The following is an 11962-nucleotide window of genomic DNA, read 5'->3' as shown; positions in this document are numbered from 1 at the left end:
TATATATATATATGTATATATATATATATATATATATATATATATATATATATATATATATATATTTCGAAGAAGAAGAAAAACATATGGGGTATTGGAAGTGATGCAGACAATTACATTGATGGAAGTTACAATCTATCTGCAATATTAAAGCTGATCTACCCACCCAAAAAAACAACTGCAAAGCAAAGTGAAAGGGGAAGTCTGTAAGACAAACTTGAGAGCTATATATATATTTGCGAGAAGAAGAAAAAACATATGGGGTATTGGAAGTGATGCAGACAATTACATTGATGGAAGTTACAATCTATCTGCAATATTAAAGCTGATCTACCCACCCAAAAAAAACAACTGCAAAGCAAAGTGAAAGGGGAAGTCTGTAAGACAAACTTGAGAGCTTAGAAACTTGCTTTGCGTGACTACACTTTATAAATCATGGACAAACTGTCAGTCTTTTTGTTTGTTCTTTTGTTTTACACCATTGTCAACTCAGGCAAGATGGACTATTTACTTTCTGTCATAATTCATTTCATGATTTTTTATGTTAAAAAAATCTCCATATCTGTGTATAATAACACTCCTCTCCTAGGTTCAGGATCACATTCTCTGTGGGCACTTGCAACATATTTAAGCGGAGAGACGCCTTTCCCTGAGTATACGGTTGTGGTGATGTTGGATGACATTCAAGTGGCTTACTATGACTCCAACATGAAAAACTTTATCTACAGGGTACATAACACCCCTAACAAAATACATGATAACGAAGCTCAGGACGGAGCTTATGTATTTGGAATTATGTACCACCAGATGAAAGAGAGATCATTTAACCTAAAGCACCACTTAAACCTCACAGAAGGTGTTCAAGTTCAGCAAAGAATGGCTGGCTGTGAGATGTTGGACAATGTTGAACCGGCCATGTTCATGGTAAAGGATACTTTCAATGCCATTTATACAGATCAAATGGTATATTACAATATGACACATTTTGCATATGATGCTGGGAAACTACTACCAGGATGGGATGGGATGAGGCAAGCATATGAAAGAGTACTATTTGAGAATGCTTGGCTTCCCATTTGCATCAGAACACTGAAGACAATCCTGAAACGAGAGAAGAACGTTGTGATGCGTAAAGTACCTCCCAGACTCAGGTTGATAAAGAAAGAGGTTTCTGGAGGGCTCCAGGTGAGCTGCCTGGCGTTTGGTTTCTACCCCCGCCACATCAACCTGACCCTGCTGAGAGACGGCCAGCCAGTGGCAGAACAGGAGCTGACAGGGGGGGGTTCTGCCTAGTGGAGATGGGACCTACCAGCTGAGGAAGAGTCTGGAGGTCAGTACTGAGGAGCTAAAGAAGAGACACAACTACACCTGTACTGCCTCTCACCTCAGTCTGGACAACAAGCTGGATGTCAGTTGGGAGTCTGGGGCAGAGAGAGTACACCTATCCACCCTCTCAGCTCTACTGGTGATGGTGCTGATTGTTATTCTATTGGGCATTTTCATTTGCATCAAAAGGAGGTGGAGATGCACTGCCTCCCAGTCCAAACTTGCCAACGTTGATGAAAAAGTGTCAGAGGAAATGAACCTTTCTCCAAATTCTGAGACCTAATATATTTTTGGGACACTAATGCAACTTTGTCAATTCAGCTCAATTCACAATGAAAATATGACTGCCAGAGCACCTATGAGGGCAGACACAAAATGTGCAAAAGATTCTGTTATTGTCAGTCAATCTTCCCTTCCCCTCAACAAAGGACTGTAAAGGATCAGTTTGGGTAGACTGTTGACAATAACAAATATCTGCGCATTATTAGTACAGATCTGAATTCATATATTTTATAGGCTGGTTTGGCAACCTGAGCATTAAAAAAGGTAATCTGGTAGTTATTTCTGTTATGTCATCTGTAATTTCTAATCATGACTATTCATTCATTTCACAATTCTATCTGTGCTGTATTAGCTGATAGCCAGTATCTTAACGAGAAGGAGAATCATGTGATCATGTGTATGAGGAAACACTATCACCACCGATAAATCTACAATAATCGAGAATTTCAACAAGCATTTTGCTACAGCTGGCCATGCTTTCCATCTGGCTACCACTACCCCGGCCACCAACTCTGCACCCTCCGCTGAAACTTGCCCATGCCCCCCCCGCTTCTCCTTCACACAAATTCAGACAGCTGACGTTTTGAAAGAGCTGCAAAATCTGGACCCCTACAAATCAGCTGGGCTAGACAATCTGGACCCTTTCTTTCTAAAACTAGCCCTGAAATTGTCGCAACACCTATTACTAGTCTGTTCAACCTCTCTTTCATAACGTCTGAGATCCCCAGAGATTGGAAAGCTGCCGCGGTCATCCCCCCTCTTCAAAGGGGGTGACACTCTAGATCCAAACTGCTACAGACCTATATCCATCCTGCCCTGCCTTTCGAAAGTATTTGAAAGCCAAGTTAACAAACAGATCACCGACCATTTCGAATACCACCGTACCTTCTCCGCTATGCAATCCGGTTTCCGAGCTGGTCATGGGTGCACTTCAGCCACGCTCAAGGTCCTAAACGATATTATAACCGCGATTGATAATAGACAGTACTGTGCAGCCGTCTTCATCGACCTGGCCAAGGCTTTCGACTCTGTCAACCACCGCATTCTTATTGGCAGACTAAATAGCCTTGGTTTCTCAAATGACTGCCTCGCCTGGTTCACCAACTACTTCTCAGATAGAGTTCAGTGTGTCAAATCGGAGGGCCTGTTGTCTGGACCTATGGCAGTCTCTATGGGGGTGCCACAGGGTTCAATTCTTGGGCCGACACTTTTCTCAGTGTATATCAATGATGTCGCTCTTCTCTTGCTGCTGGTGACTCTCAGATCCACCTCTACGCAGACGACACCATTTTGTATACATCTGGCCCTTCATTGGACACTGTGTTAACAAACCTCCAAACGAGCTTCAATGCCATACAACACTCCTTCAGTAGCCTCCAACTGCTCTTAAACACTAGTAAAACTAAATGCATGCTTTTCAATCGAACGCTGCTGGCACCCGCCCACCCGACTAGAATCACCACTCTTGACGGGTCTGACCTAGAGTATGTGGACAACTACAAATACCTAGGTGTCTGGTTAGACTGTAAACTCTCCTTCCAGACTCACATAAAGAATCTCCAATCCAAAGTTAAATCTAGAATCGGCTTCCCTATTTCGCAACAAAGCCTCCTTCACTCATGCTGCCAAACATGCCCTCGTAAAACTGACTATCCCACCGATCCTTGACTTCGGCGATGTCATTTACAAAATAGCCTCCAACACTCTACTCAGCAAATTGGATGTAGTCTATCTCAGTGCCATCCGTTTTGTCTCCAAAGCCCCATACGCTACCCACCACTGTGACCTGTACGCTCTTGTTGGCTGGTCCTCACTACATGTTCGCGTCGTCAAACCCACTGGCTCCAGGCCATCTATAAATCACTGCTAGGCAAATCCCCGCCTTATCTTAGCTCATTGGTCACCATAGCAGCACCCACCCGTAGTCTGCGCTCCAGCAGGTATATCTCACTGGTCATTCCCAAAGCCAACACCTCCTTTGGCCGCCATTCCTTCCAGTTCTCTGCTGCCAATGACTGGAACGAATTGCAAAAATCTCTGAAGCTGGAGACTCTTATCTCCCTCACTAACTTTAAGCATCAGTTGTCAGAGCACCTTACCGATCACTGCACCTGTACACAGCCCATCTGAAATTAGCCCACCCAACTACCTCATCCCTATATTGTTATTTATTTTGCTCTTTTGCACCCCAGTATCTCTATTTGCACATAATTTCTTGCACATCTAGCATTCCAGTGTTAATACTATTGTAATTATTTTGCACTATAGCCTATTTATTGCCTTACCTCCATAACTTGCTACATTTGCACACACTGTATATATATTTTCTGTTGTATTTTTGACTTTATGTTTTTTACCCCATATGTAACTCTGTGTTGTTTTTATCGCACTGCTTTGCTTTATCTTGGCCAGGTCGCAGTTGTAAATGAGAACTTGTTCTCAACTGGCTTACCTGGTTAAATAAAGGTGAAATAAAAAATAAAATAAAATAAAAAATGAGGTCTGTTTATTATTGGAATGACTTTACAGTGTATCTGTTTTGTATTGTATGTAGTGTATGTTCATCCTAGCTGCACAATAATACCCTTTATTACAGACAATAAAATGTAGCTTAATCGATTAATGTATCGATTCATTTTAACAACGACATTAATTAAAGCAATGTCAAGTATACCTTAATTTCTCTCAGGAACTTGTTTATCACTGTGGAAGGGAGAGAAATCTGACACTCTATATCATTCCAGTTTAAGACTGGCATGAGTATTCAACTAAGGTGAATGTTGTATGCATTATAAACAATTAAACAGTTTTATCATAGAATGCCTGTAGTAGAGAATGAATCTGTTCGATTGTAGTCAGTGCCATGAAAAGTCATTTTCTAGTTTACAGTAGCACACCGCTCGTTCTAAACATCATTTGTTTAGTGTTACTTTTCCCCAGTCAAATATTCAGGCCTACATTTCCACTTCAAGGCTGGACCACAACATAAAACGTAGCTTTTGAATATAAGATCTAGTTGAATTAACTGTTATTTTGTATTGAACACTGAATGGTATTTTTTATTTAATCAAATTTTTCTTGCTGCACCATGGCAAAATGTTTTGAAATGTAGGAAATTAGCTGATTCCCCCCCTTTTGCCAATTATTTGGATCTCAATCCTGATACAATTCGGCTCCACATGTGACCTCAGTCTGGAAGCAAAAATCACATTTTATTTGCTCTGAAGTGTTTGCACAAGACCTGCCATTACCATGACAACCACCCACAAAATGTTAGGGAACAGTGACAGGAAATGAGCATTGCATCTGTGTGCTACTTCAGAGGCTAAATCATGAATGCACAAATCTGATATGGGTCATACAAGAAGTTCTGTAGTGATTCCTATGTTGTTGATGTGAAGAATATTTGTTGATCTGTGGTGTGTAATGACGAGCAACCAGACGCTGCACTTGACACAATTATGAAATTGCTTATCCCAGTTACTAATAAGCATGCACCCATTAAGAAAATGACTGTAAAAATGGTTAAATCCCCATGGATTGATGAGGAATTGAAAAATTGTATAGTTGAGAGGGATGAGGCAAAAGAGATGGCAAATAGGTCTGGCTGTACAACCGATTGGCAAACGTACTGCAAATTGAGAAATCATGTGACTAAACTGAATAAAAAGAAGAAGAAACTACACTCTGAAACAAAGATAAATGACAAAGAATGATAGTAAAAAGCTTTGGAGCACCTTCATTGAATCAGATGGCTCATTCATCACAAAACCCACTGATATTGCCAACTACTTTAATTATTTTTTAATTGGCAAGATTAGCAAATTTAGGCATGACATGCCAGCAACAAACGCTGACACTACACATCCAAGTATATCTGACCAAATTATGAAAGACAAGCTTTTGTAATTTTGAATTCCGTAAATTAAGTGTGGAAGAGGTGAAGAAATTATTATTGTCGATCAACAATGACAAGCCACCGGGGTCTGACAACTTGGATGGAAAATTACTGAGGATAATAGCGGACGATATTGTCACTCCTATTTGCCATATCTTCAATTTAAGCCTACTAGAAAGTGTGTGCCCTCAGGCCTGGAGGGAAGCAAAAGTTCTTCCTCTACCTAAGAATAGTAAAGCCCCCTTAACTGGCTCAAATAGCCGACCAATCAGCCTGTTACCACCCCTTAGTAAACTTTTGGAAAGAATGGTGTTTGACCATATAGAATGCTATTTCACAGTAAACAAATTGACAACAGACTTTCAGCACGCTTATAGGGAAGGACATTCAACAAGCACAGCACTTACACTGTTTTGTTAGACTTCAGTGCGACTTTTGACATTATCGATCATAGTCTGTTGCTGGAAAAACGTATGTGTTATGGCTTTACACCCCTGCTATATTGTGGATAAAGAGTTACCTGTCTAACAGAACACAGAGGGGGTTCTTTAATGGAAGCCTCTCCAACAAAATCCAGGTAGAATCAGGAATTCCCCAGGGCAGCTGTCTAGGCCCCTTACTTTTTTCAATCTTTACTAATGACATGCCACTGGCTTTGAGTAAACTGTCTATGTATGCGGATGACTCAACACTATATACGTCAGCTACTACAGCGACTGAAATGACTGCAACACTTAACAAAGAGCTGCAGTTAGTTTCAGAATGGGTGACAAGGAATAAGTTAGTCTTAAATATTTCAAAAACTAAAAGCATTGTATTTAGGACAAATCATTTACTAAACCCTAAACCTCAATTAAATCTAGAAATGAATAATGTGGAAATTGAGCAAGTTGAGGAGACTAAATTGCTTGGAGTAACCCTGGATTGTAAACTGTCATGGTCAAAACATATTGATACAACAGTAGATAGGATGGGGAGAAGTCTGTCTATAATAAAGCGCTACTCTGCATTCTTAACAGCACTATCAACAAGGCAGGTCCTACAGGCCCTAGTTTTGTCGCACCTGGACTACTGTTCAGTCGTGTGGTCAGGTGCCAAAAAGAGGGACTTAGGAAAATTGCAATTGGCTCAGAAAAGGGCAGCACGGCTGGCCCTTGGATGTACACAGAGAGCTAACATTAATAATATGCATGTCAATCTAATCTCCCTGGCTCAAAGTGGAGGAGAGATTGACTTCATCACTACTTGTATTTGTGAGAGGTATTGACATGTTGAATGAACCGAGCTGTCTGTTTGAACTACTAGCACACAGCTCGGACACCTATGCATTCTCCACAAGACATGCCACCAGAGGTCTCTTCACAGTCCCCAAGTCAAAAACAGACTATGGGAGGCGCACAGTACTACATAGAGCCATGACTACATGGAACTCTATTCCACATCAAGTAACTCATGCCAGCAGTAAAATTAGATTTAAAAAAAAACAGATAAAAGTACACCTTATGGAACAGCAGGGACTGTGAAGCAACACAAACATAGACACATGCACACAAACACACGATAACATACGCACTACACACACATGTACACATGGATTTTGTGTTATAGATATGTGGTAGTAGAGGCCTGAGGGCACACACTTAATGTGTTGTGAAATCTGTTATGAATGTATTGTAATGTTTTTCAAATGTATAACTGCCTTAATTTTGCTGGACCCCAAGAAGAGTAGATGCTGCCTTGGCAGCAGCTAATGGGGATCCATGTCAGCGTTTGCTGTAGGTGGGTGTGGTGTTGGAAACAGGCGCAGGACGCAGGAAATAAGTCCAAAAGACTTTAGTAAATGCACAAACTGAAACACGAGGAAAAGCCCTGAGGCGAGAACTCCGCACGCAGGCGTAAAACAAACGGGCGCACTAAACATGTGCGAATAAACTCTCCTAAACAGAGGAGAACAGCTCAACCGAGCAAACAGTATAATATAGCGCAAATGCACGACAGTGAAAACAATCACACACAACACCTGACAAACACAACGAGAACTTATAGGACACTAATGACACTAAACGACAACAGGTGTACAATACCAGACAAGACCAAACGAACATAGAAACATACAACGGTGGCAGCTAGTATTCCGGAGACGACGAACGCCGAAGCCTGCCCGAGCAAGGAAGAGAGGCAGCCTCGGCCGAAACCGTGACAGTACCCCCCTGACGCGCGGCTCCAGACGTGCGCCCGACTCCGGCCTCGGGACGACGCGGAGCAGGGCGCGTCGGGTGACTACGATGGAATTCCGTCAGGAGAGACGGGTCCAAAATGTCTCCCCTCGGCTTACTGAACACAATAGCCAAATCCCTATACTCAGGGGGAACGTGCAATGCGGGCACCTGGTTTGGACTCTCCACCGAGGTAGCCCCTACGGAAACGCCTAAACATCGACCCACACACTGGGCAGACCACTCCATCAGAGCCCTCTCCTGCCACGAAATAGACGGGTTATGGGTACTCAACCAGGGCATGCCCAGCACCACCGGATACGCAGGCGAGTCGATCAGAAATAGCTGGATCATCTCCTGATGACCCCCTGCGCACACATCCTAAGTGGCGCCCGTGACCTCCCTGATCAAGCCCGATCCCAACGGACGGCTATCTAGGGCATGAACGGGGAAGGGGACGTCAACAGGAAGAAGGGGAATCCCTAAGTCTAAACAAAATTTCCTATCAACAAAATTCCCAGCCGCGCCTGAATCTACCAGCGCCTTATGCTGGGAATGAGGTGCTACCTGTGGAAAACGCACAGGTATACAGAAGTGCGCAACAGAGAGCTCTGGGTGAGTGGGGCGCCTACTCACCTGGAAGGACTCCCCAGTGCGGGGCCTGTCGTCTTCTCCCCTAGGAGGCCATCCCCAGTACCTAGCCGCGGTGTGTCCTCCCCACCACAGTTGGTGCAGGAGATGGACCCCCTCGTATTCCGACCCCTCCTCTCTCTAGCGCCAGCGCCCCCGAGCTCCATGGGGGTCGGCTCGGAGACGCTGGAGGGTGAAATGGACGGACCTCCCTCGGGACGTCCGCGGGTAGCCAGCAGGGTGTCCAGCCTGATGGACATGTCGACTAACTGGTCGAAAGAGAGGCTGGTGTCCCGACAGGCCAGCTCCCGACGGACGTCCTCACGTAGACTACAGCGGTAGTGATCGATGAGGGCCCGCTCATTCCACCCTGCATCCGCCGCTAGAGTCACGGAATTCCAACGCGAACTCCTGGGCACTCCTCTTCCCCTGCCGGAGGCAGAACAGACGCTCCCCGCCCGCTTTCCCCTCCGGTGGAGGGTCAAACACCGCCCTGAAGCGGCGGGAGAACTCAGCGTAAGTGATGGTGGTAGCGTCTATCCTCCTCTCACTCGGCGTTGGCCCATTCTAACGCCTTGCCGGAAAGGCAGGAGATAAGGGCGGACACGCTCTCGTGTCCCGAGGGCGCCGGGTGCACGGTGGCCAGGTAAAGCTCCACCTGGAGAAGGAAGCCCTGACACCCGGCAGCGGTCCCATCGTAGGCCCTCGGGAGCGAGAGTCGAACTCCTCTGGGTTCCGGAGCGGGAATGGGCTGACTTGCCGATGGTGATGGCAGGGAAGGTGGCGTTGGGGGTGTCCCTCGGGTCTCCCAGCGTTGGAGGGTGGTGATCACTTCCTGCAGGGCGGTCCCGATCCGCAGGATCTGGTCATTCTGCTCCCGGACCCTGTCCTCCAACGTCTCCTGTGCTGCTGCGGCTCCTGCTGATTCCATTCTAATGGTGTGTGATTCTGTCAGCGTTTGCTGTAGGTGGGTGTGGTGTTGGAAACAGGCGCAGGACGCAGGAAATAAGTCCAAAAGACTTTAGTAAATGCACAAACTGAAACACGAGGAAAAGCCCTGAGGCGAGAACTCCGCACGCAGGCGTAAAACAAACGGGCGCACTAAACATGTGCGAATAAACTCTCCTAAACAGAGGAGAACAGCTCAACCGAGCAAACAGTATAATATAGCGCAAATGCACGACAGTGAAAACAATCACACACAACACCTGACAAACACAACGAGAACTTATAGGACACTAATGACACTAAACGACAACAGGTGTACAATACCAGACAAGACCAAACGAACATAGAAACATACAACGGTGGCAGCTAGTATTCCGGAGACGACGAACGCCGAAGCCTGCCCGAGCAAGGAAGAGAGGCAGCCTCGGCCGAAACCGTGACAATCCATAATAAATACAAATACCTCATGAAGCTGGTTGAGAGAATGTCAAGAGTGTGCAAAGCTGTCATCAAGGCAAAGGGTGGCTACTTTGAAGAATCTCAAATATAAAATATATATTGATTTATTTAACACTTTTTTGGTTACTACATGATTCCATATGTGTTATTTCATAGTTTTGATGTCTTCACTACTATTCTACAATGTAGAAAACAGTAACAAATTAAGAAAAACCCTGGAATGAGTAGGTGTGTCCAAACTGGTACTGTATATATACAGTATATTTAGAGGTTTATGAAGAGACCTGCTATGGGACTGGTGACCAAGTCCAGACTGTGTCTATGGAGGCACAATATCCAAACCCACAGAAATTAATTTAAATCCAAAATATGCTGAATTAATTCAAGCCAAATATATCTACAAAAATACACATCAATACAGCTTTATCGATTAGATAAGCCAACAACATAGTAAAATAATATTCATTACAGATATTTCCTAAAAGAGAACGCCAGGCCTGACTCGTGAGGTAAGGTACTAGATAGTGGGCAATAGTTTCATGGTGCAACAATGTTCAAATCTGTGCATAGAAATCTATGGTTTAATTTGACACTTGCAATGGCTAAATAAAAAGGCCACTATTTATGCATTGCTCAGTTTATTAAACTCTAGTTAAATAACCACAGTTTTATAACACATTCAAGAAAAGTGTCAAATGAAATTATACTGCCAGATTATAATGCATTTTATGGTACTGTTACACAGATTAGAACTACAGTATTTTGCACCATAAAGATACAGTTGAAGTCGGAGGTTTACGTACACTTAGGTTGGAGTCATTAAAACTCGTTTTTCAACCACTCCACAAGTTTCTTGTTAACAAACTATAGTTTTGGCAAGTCGGTTAGGACATCTACTTTGTGCATGACACAAGTAATTTCTCCAACAATTGTTTACAGACAGATTATTTAACTTATAATTCACTGTATCACAATTCCAGTGGGTCAGAAGTTTACATACACTAAGTTGACTGTGCCTTTAAACAGCTTGGAAAATTCCAGAAAATTATGTTATGGCTTTAGAAGCTTCTGATAGGCTAATTGACATAATTTGAGTCAATTGGAGGTGTACCTGTGGATGTATTTCAAGGCCTACCTTCAAACTCAGTGCCTCTTTGCTTGACAACTTGGGAAAATCAAAAAAATCAGCCAAGACATCAGAAAAAAAATCATAGACCTCCACATGTCTGGTTCATCCTTGGGAGCAATTTCCAAACGCCTGAAGGTAACGCGTTCATCTGTACAAACAATAGTACGCAAGTATAAACACCATGGGACCACACAGCCGTCATACCGCACAGGAAGGAGACATGTTCTGTCTCCTAGAGATGAACGTACTTTGGTGCGAAAAGTGCAAATCAATCCCAGAACAACAGCAAAAGACCTTGTGAAGATGCTGGAGGAAACAGGTACAAAAGTATCAATATCCACAGTAAAACAAGTCCTATATCGACATAACCTGAAAGGCTGCTCAGCAAGGAAGAAGCCACTGCTCCAAAACCACCATAAAAAAGCCAGACTACGGTTTGCAACTGCACATGGGGACAAAGATCGTACTTTTGGAGAAATGTCCTCTGGTCTGATTAAACAAAAATAGAACTGTTTGGCCATAATGACCATCGTTATGTTTGGAGGAAAAAGGGGGATCTTGCAAGCCGAAGAACACCATCCCAACCGTGAAGCACAGGGGTGGCAGCATCATGCTGTGGGGGTGCCTTGCTGCAGGAGGGACTGGTGCACTTCACAAAATAGATGGCATCATGAGGAAGGAAGATTATGTGGATATATTGAAGCAACATCTCAAGACATCAGTCAGGACATTAAAGCTTGGTCGCAAATGGGTCTTCCAAATGGACAATGACCCCAAGCATACTTCCAAAGTTGTGGCAAAATGGCTTAAGGACAACAAAGTCAAGGTATTGGAGTGGCATCGCAAAGCCCCAACCTCAATCCTATAGAAAGTTTGTGGCCAGAACTGAAAAAAGCGTGTGCGAGCAAGGAGGCCTACAAACCTGACACAGTTACACCAGCTCTGTCAGGAGGAATGGGCCAAAATTCACCCAACTTATTGTGGGAAGCTTGTGAAAGCTACCCAAAACATTTGACCCAAGTTAAACAATTTAAAGGCAATGCTACCAAATACTAATTGAGTGTATGTAAACTT

General features: G+C 43.7%; 1 pseudogene; it reads left to right on the top strand.

The window, feature by feature from the left end:
* The first annotated feature begins 393 nt into the window (after positions 1 to 393).
* On the top strand, positions 394 to 1998 carry LOC121583579 (annotated as a pseudogene).
* The last annotated feature ends 9964 nt before the right edge of the window (positions 1999 to 11962 follow it).

This window comes from Coregonus clupeaformis, chromosome 15 (genome assembly GCF_020615455.1).
Source record: "Coregonus clupeaformis isolate EN_2021a chromosome 15, ASM2061545v1, whole genome shotgun sequence".
Taxonomy (NCBI): Eukaryota; Metazoa; Chordata; class Actinopteri; order Salmoniformes; family Salmonidae; genus Coregonus; species Coregonus clupeaformis.
Note: the sequence above shows the minus strand (reverse complement) of the source record. Positions and strands in the feature narration are given on the sequence as shown.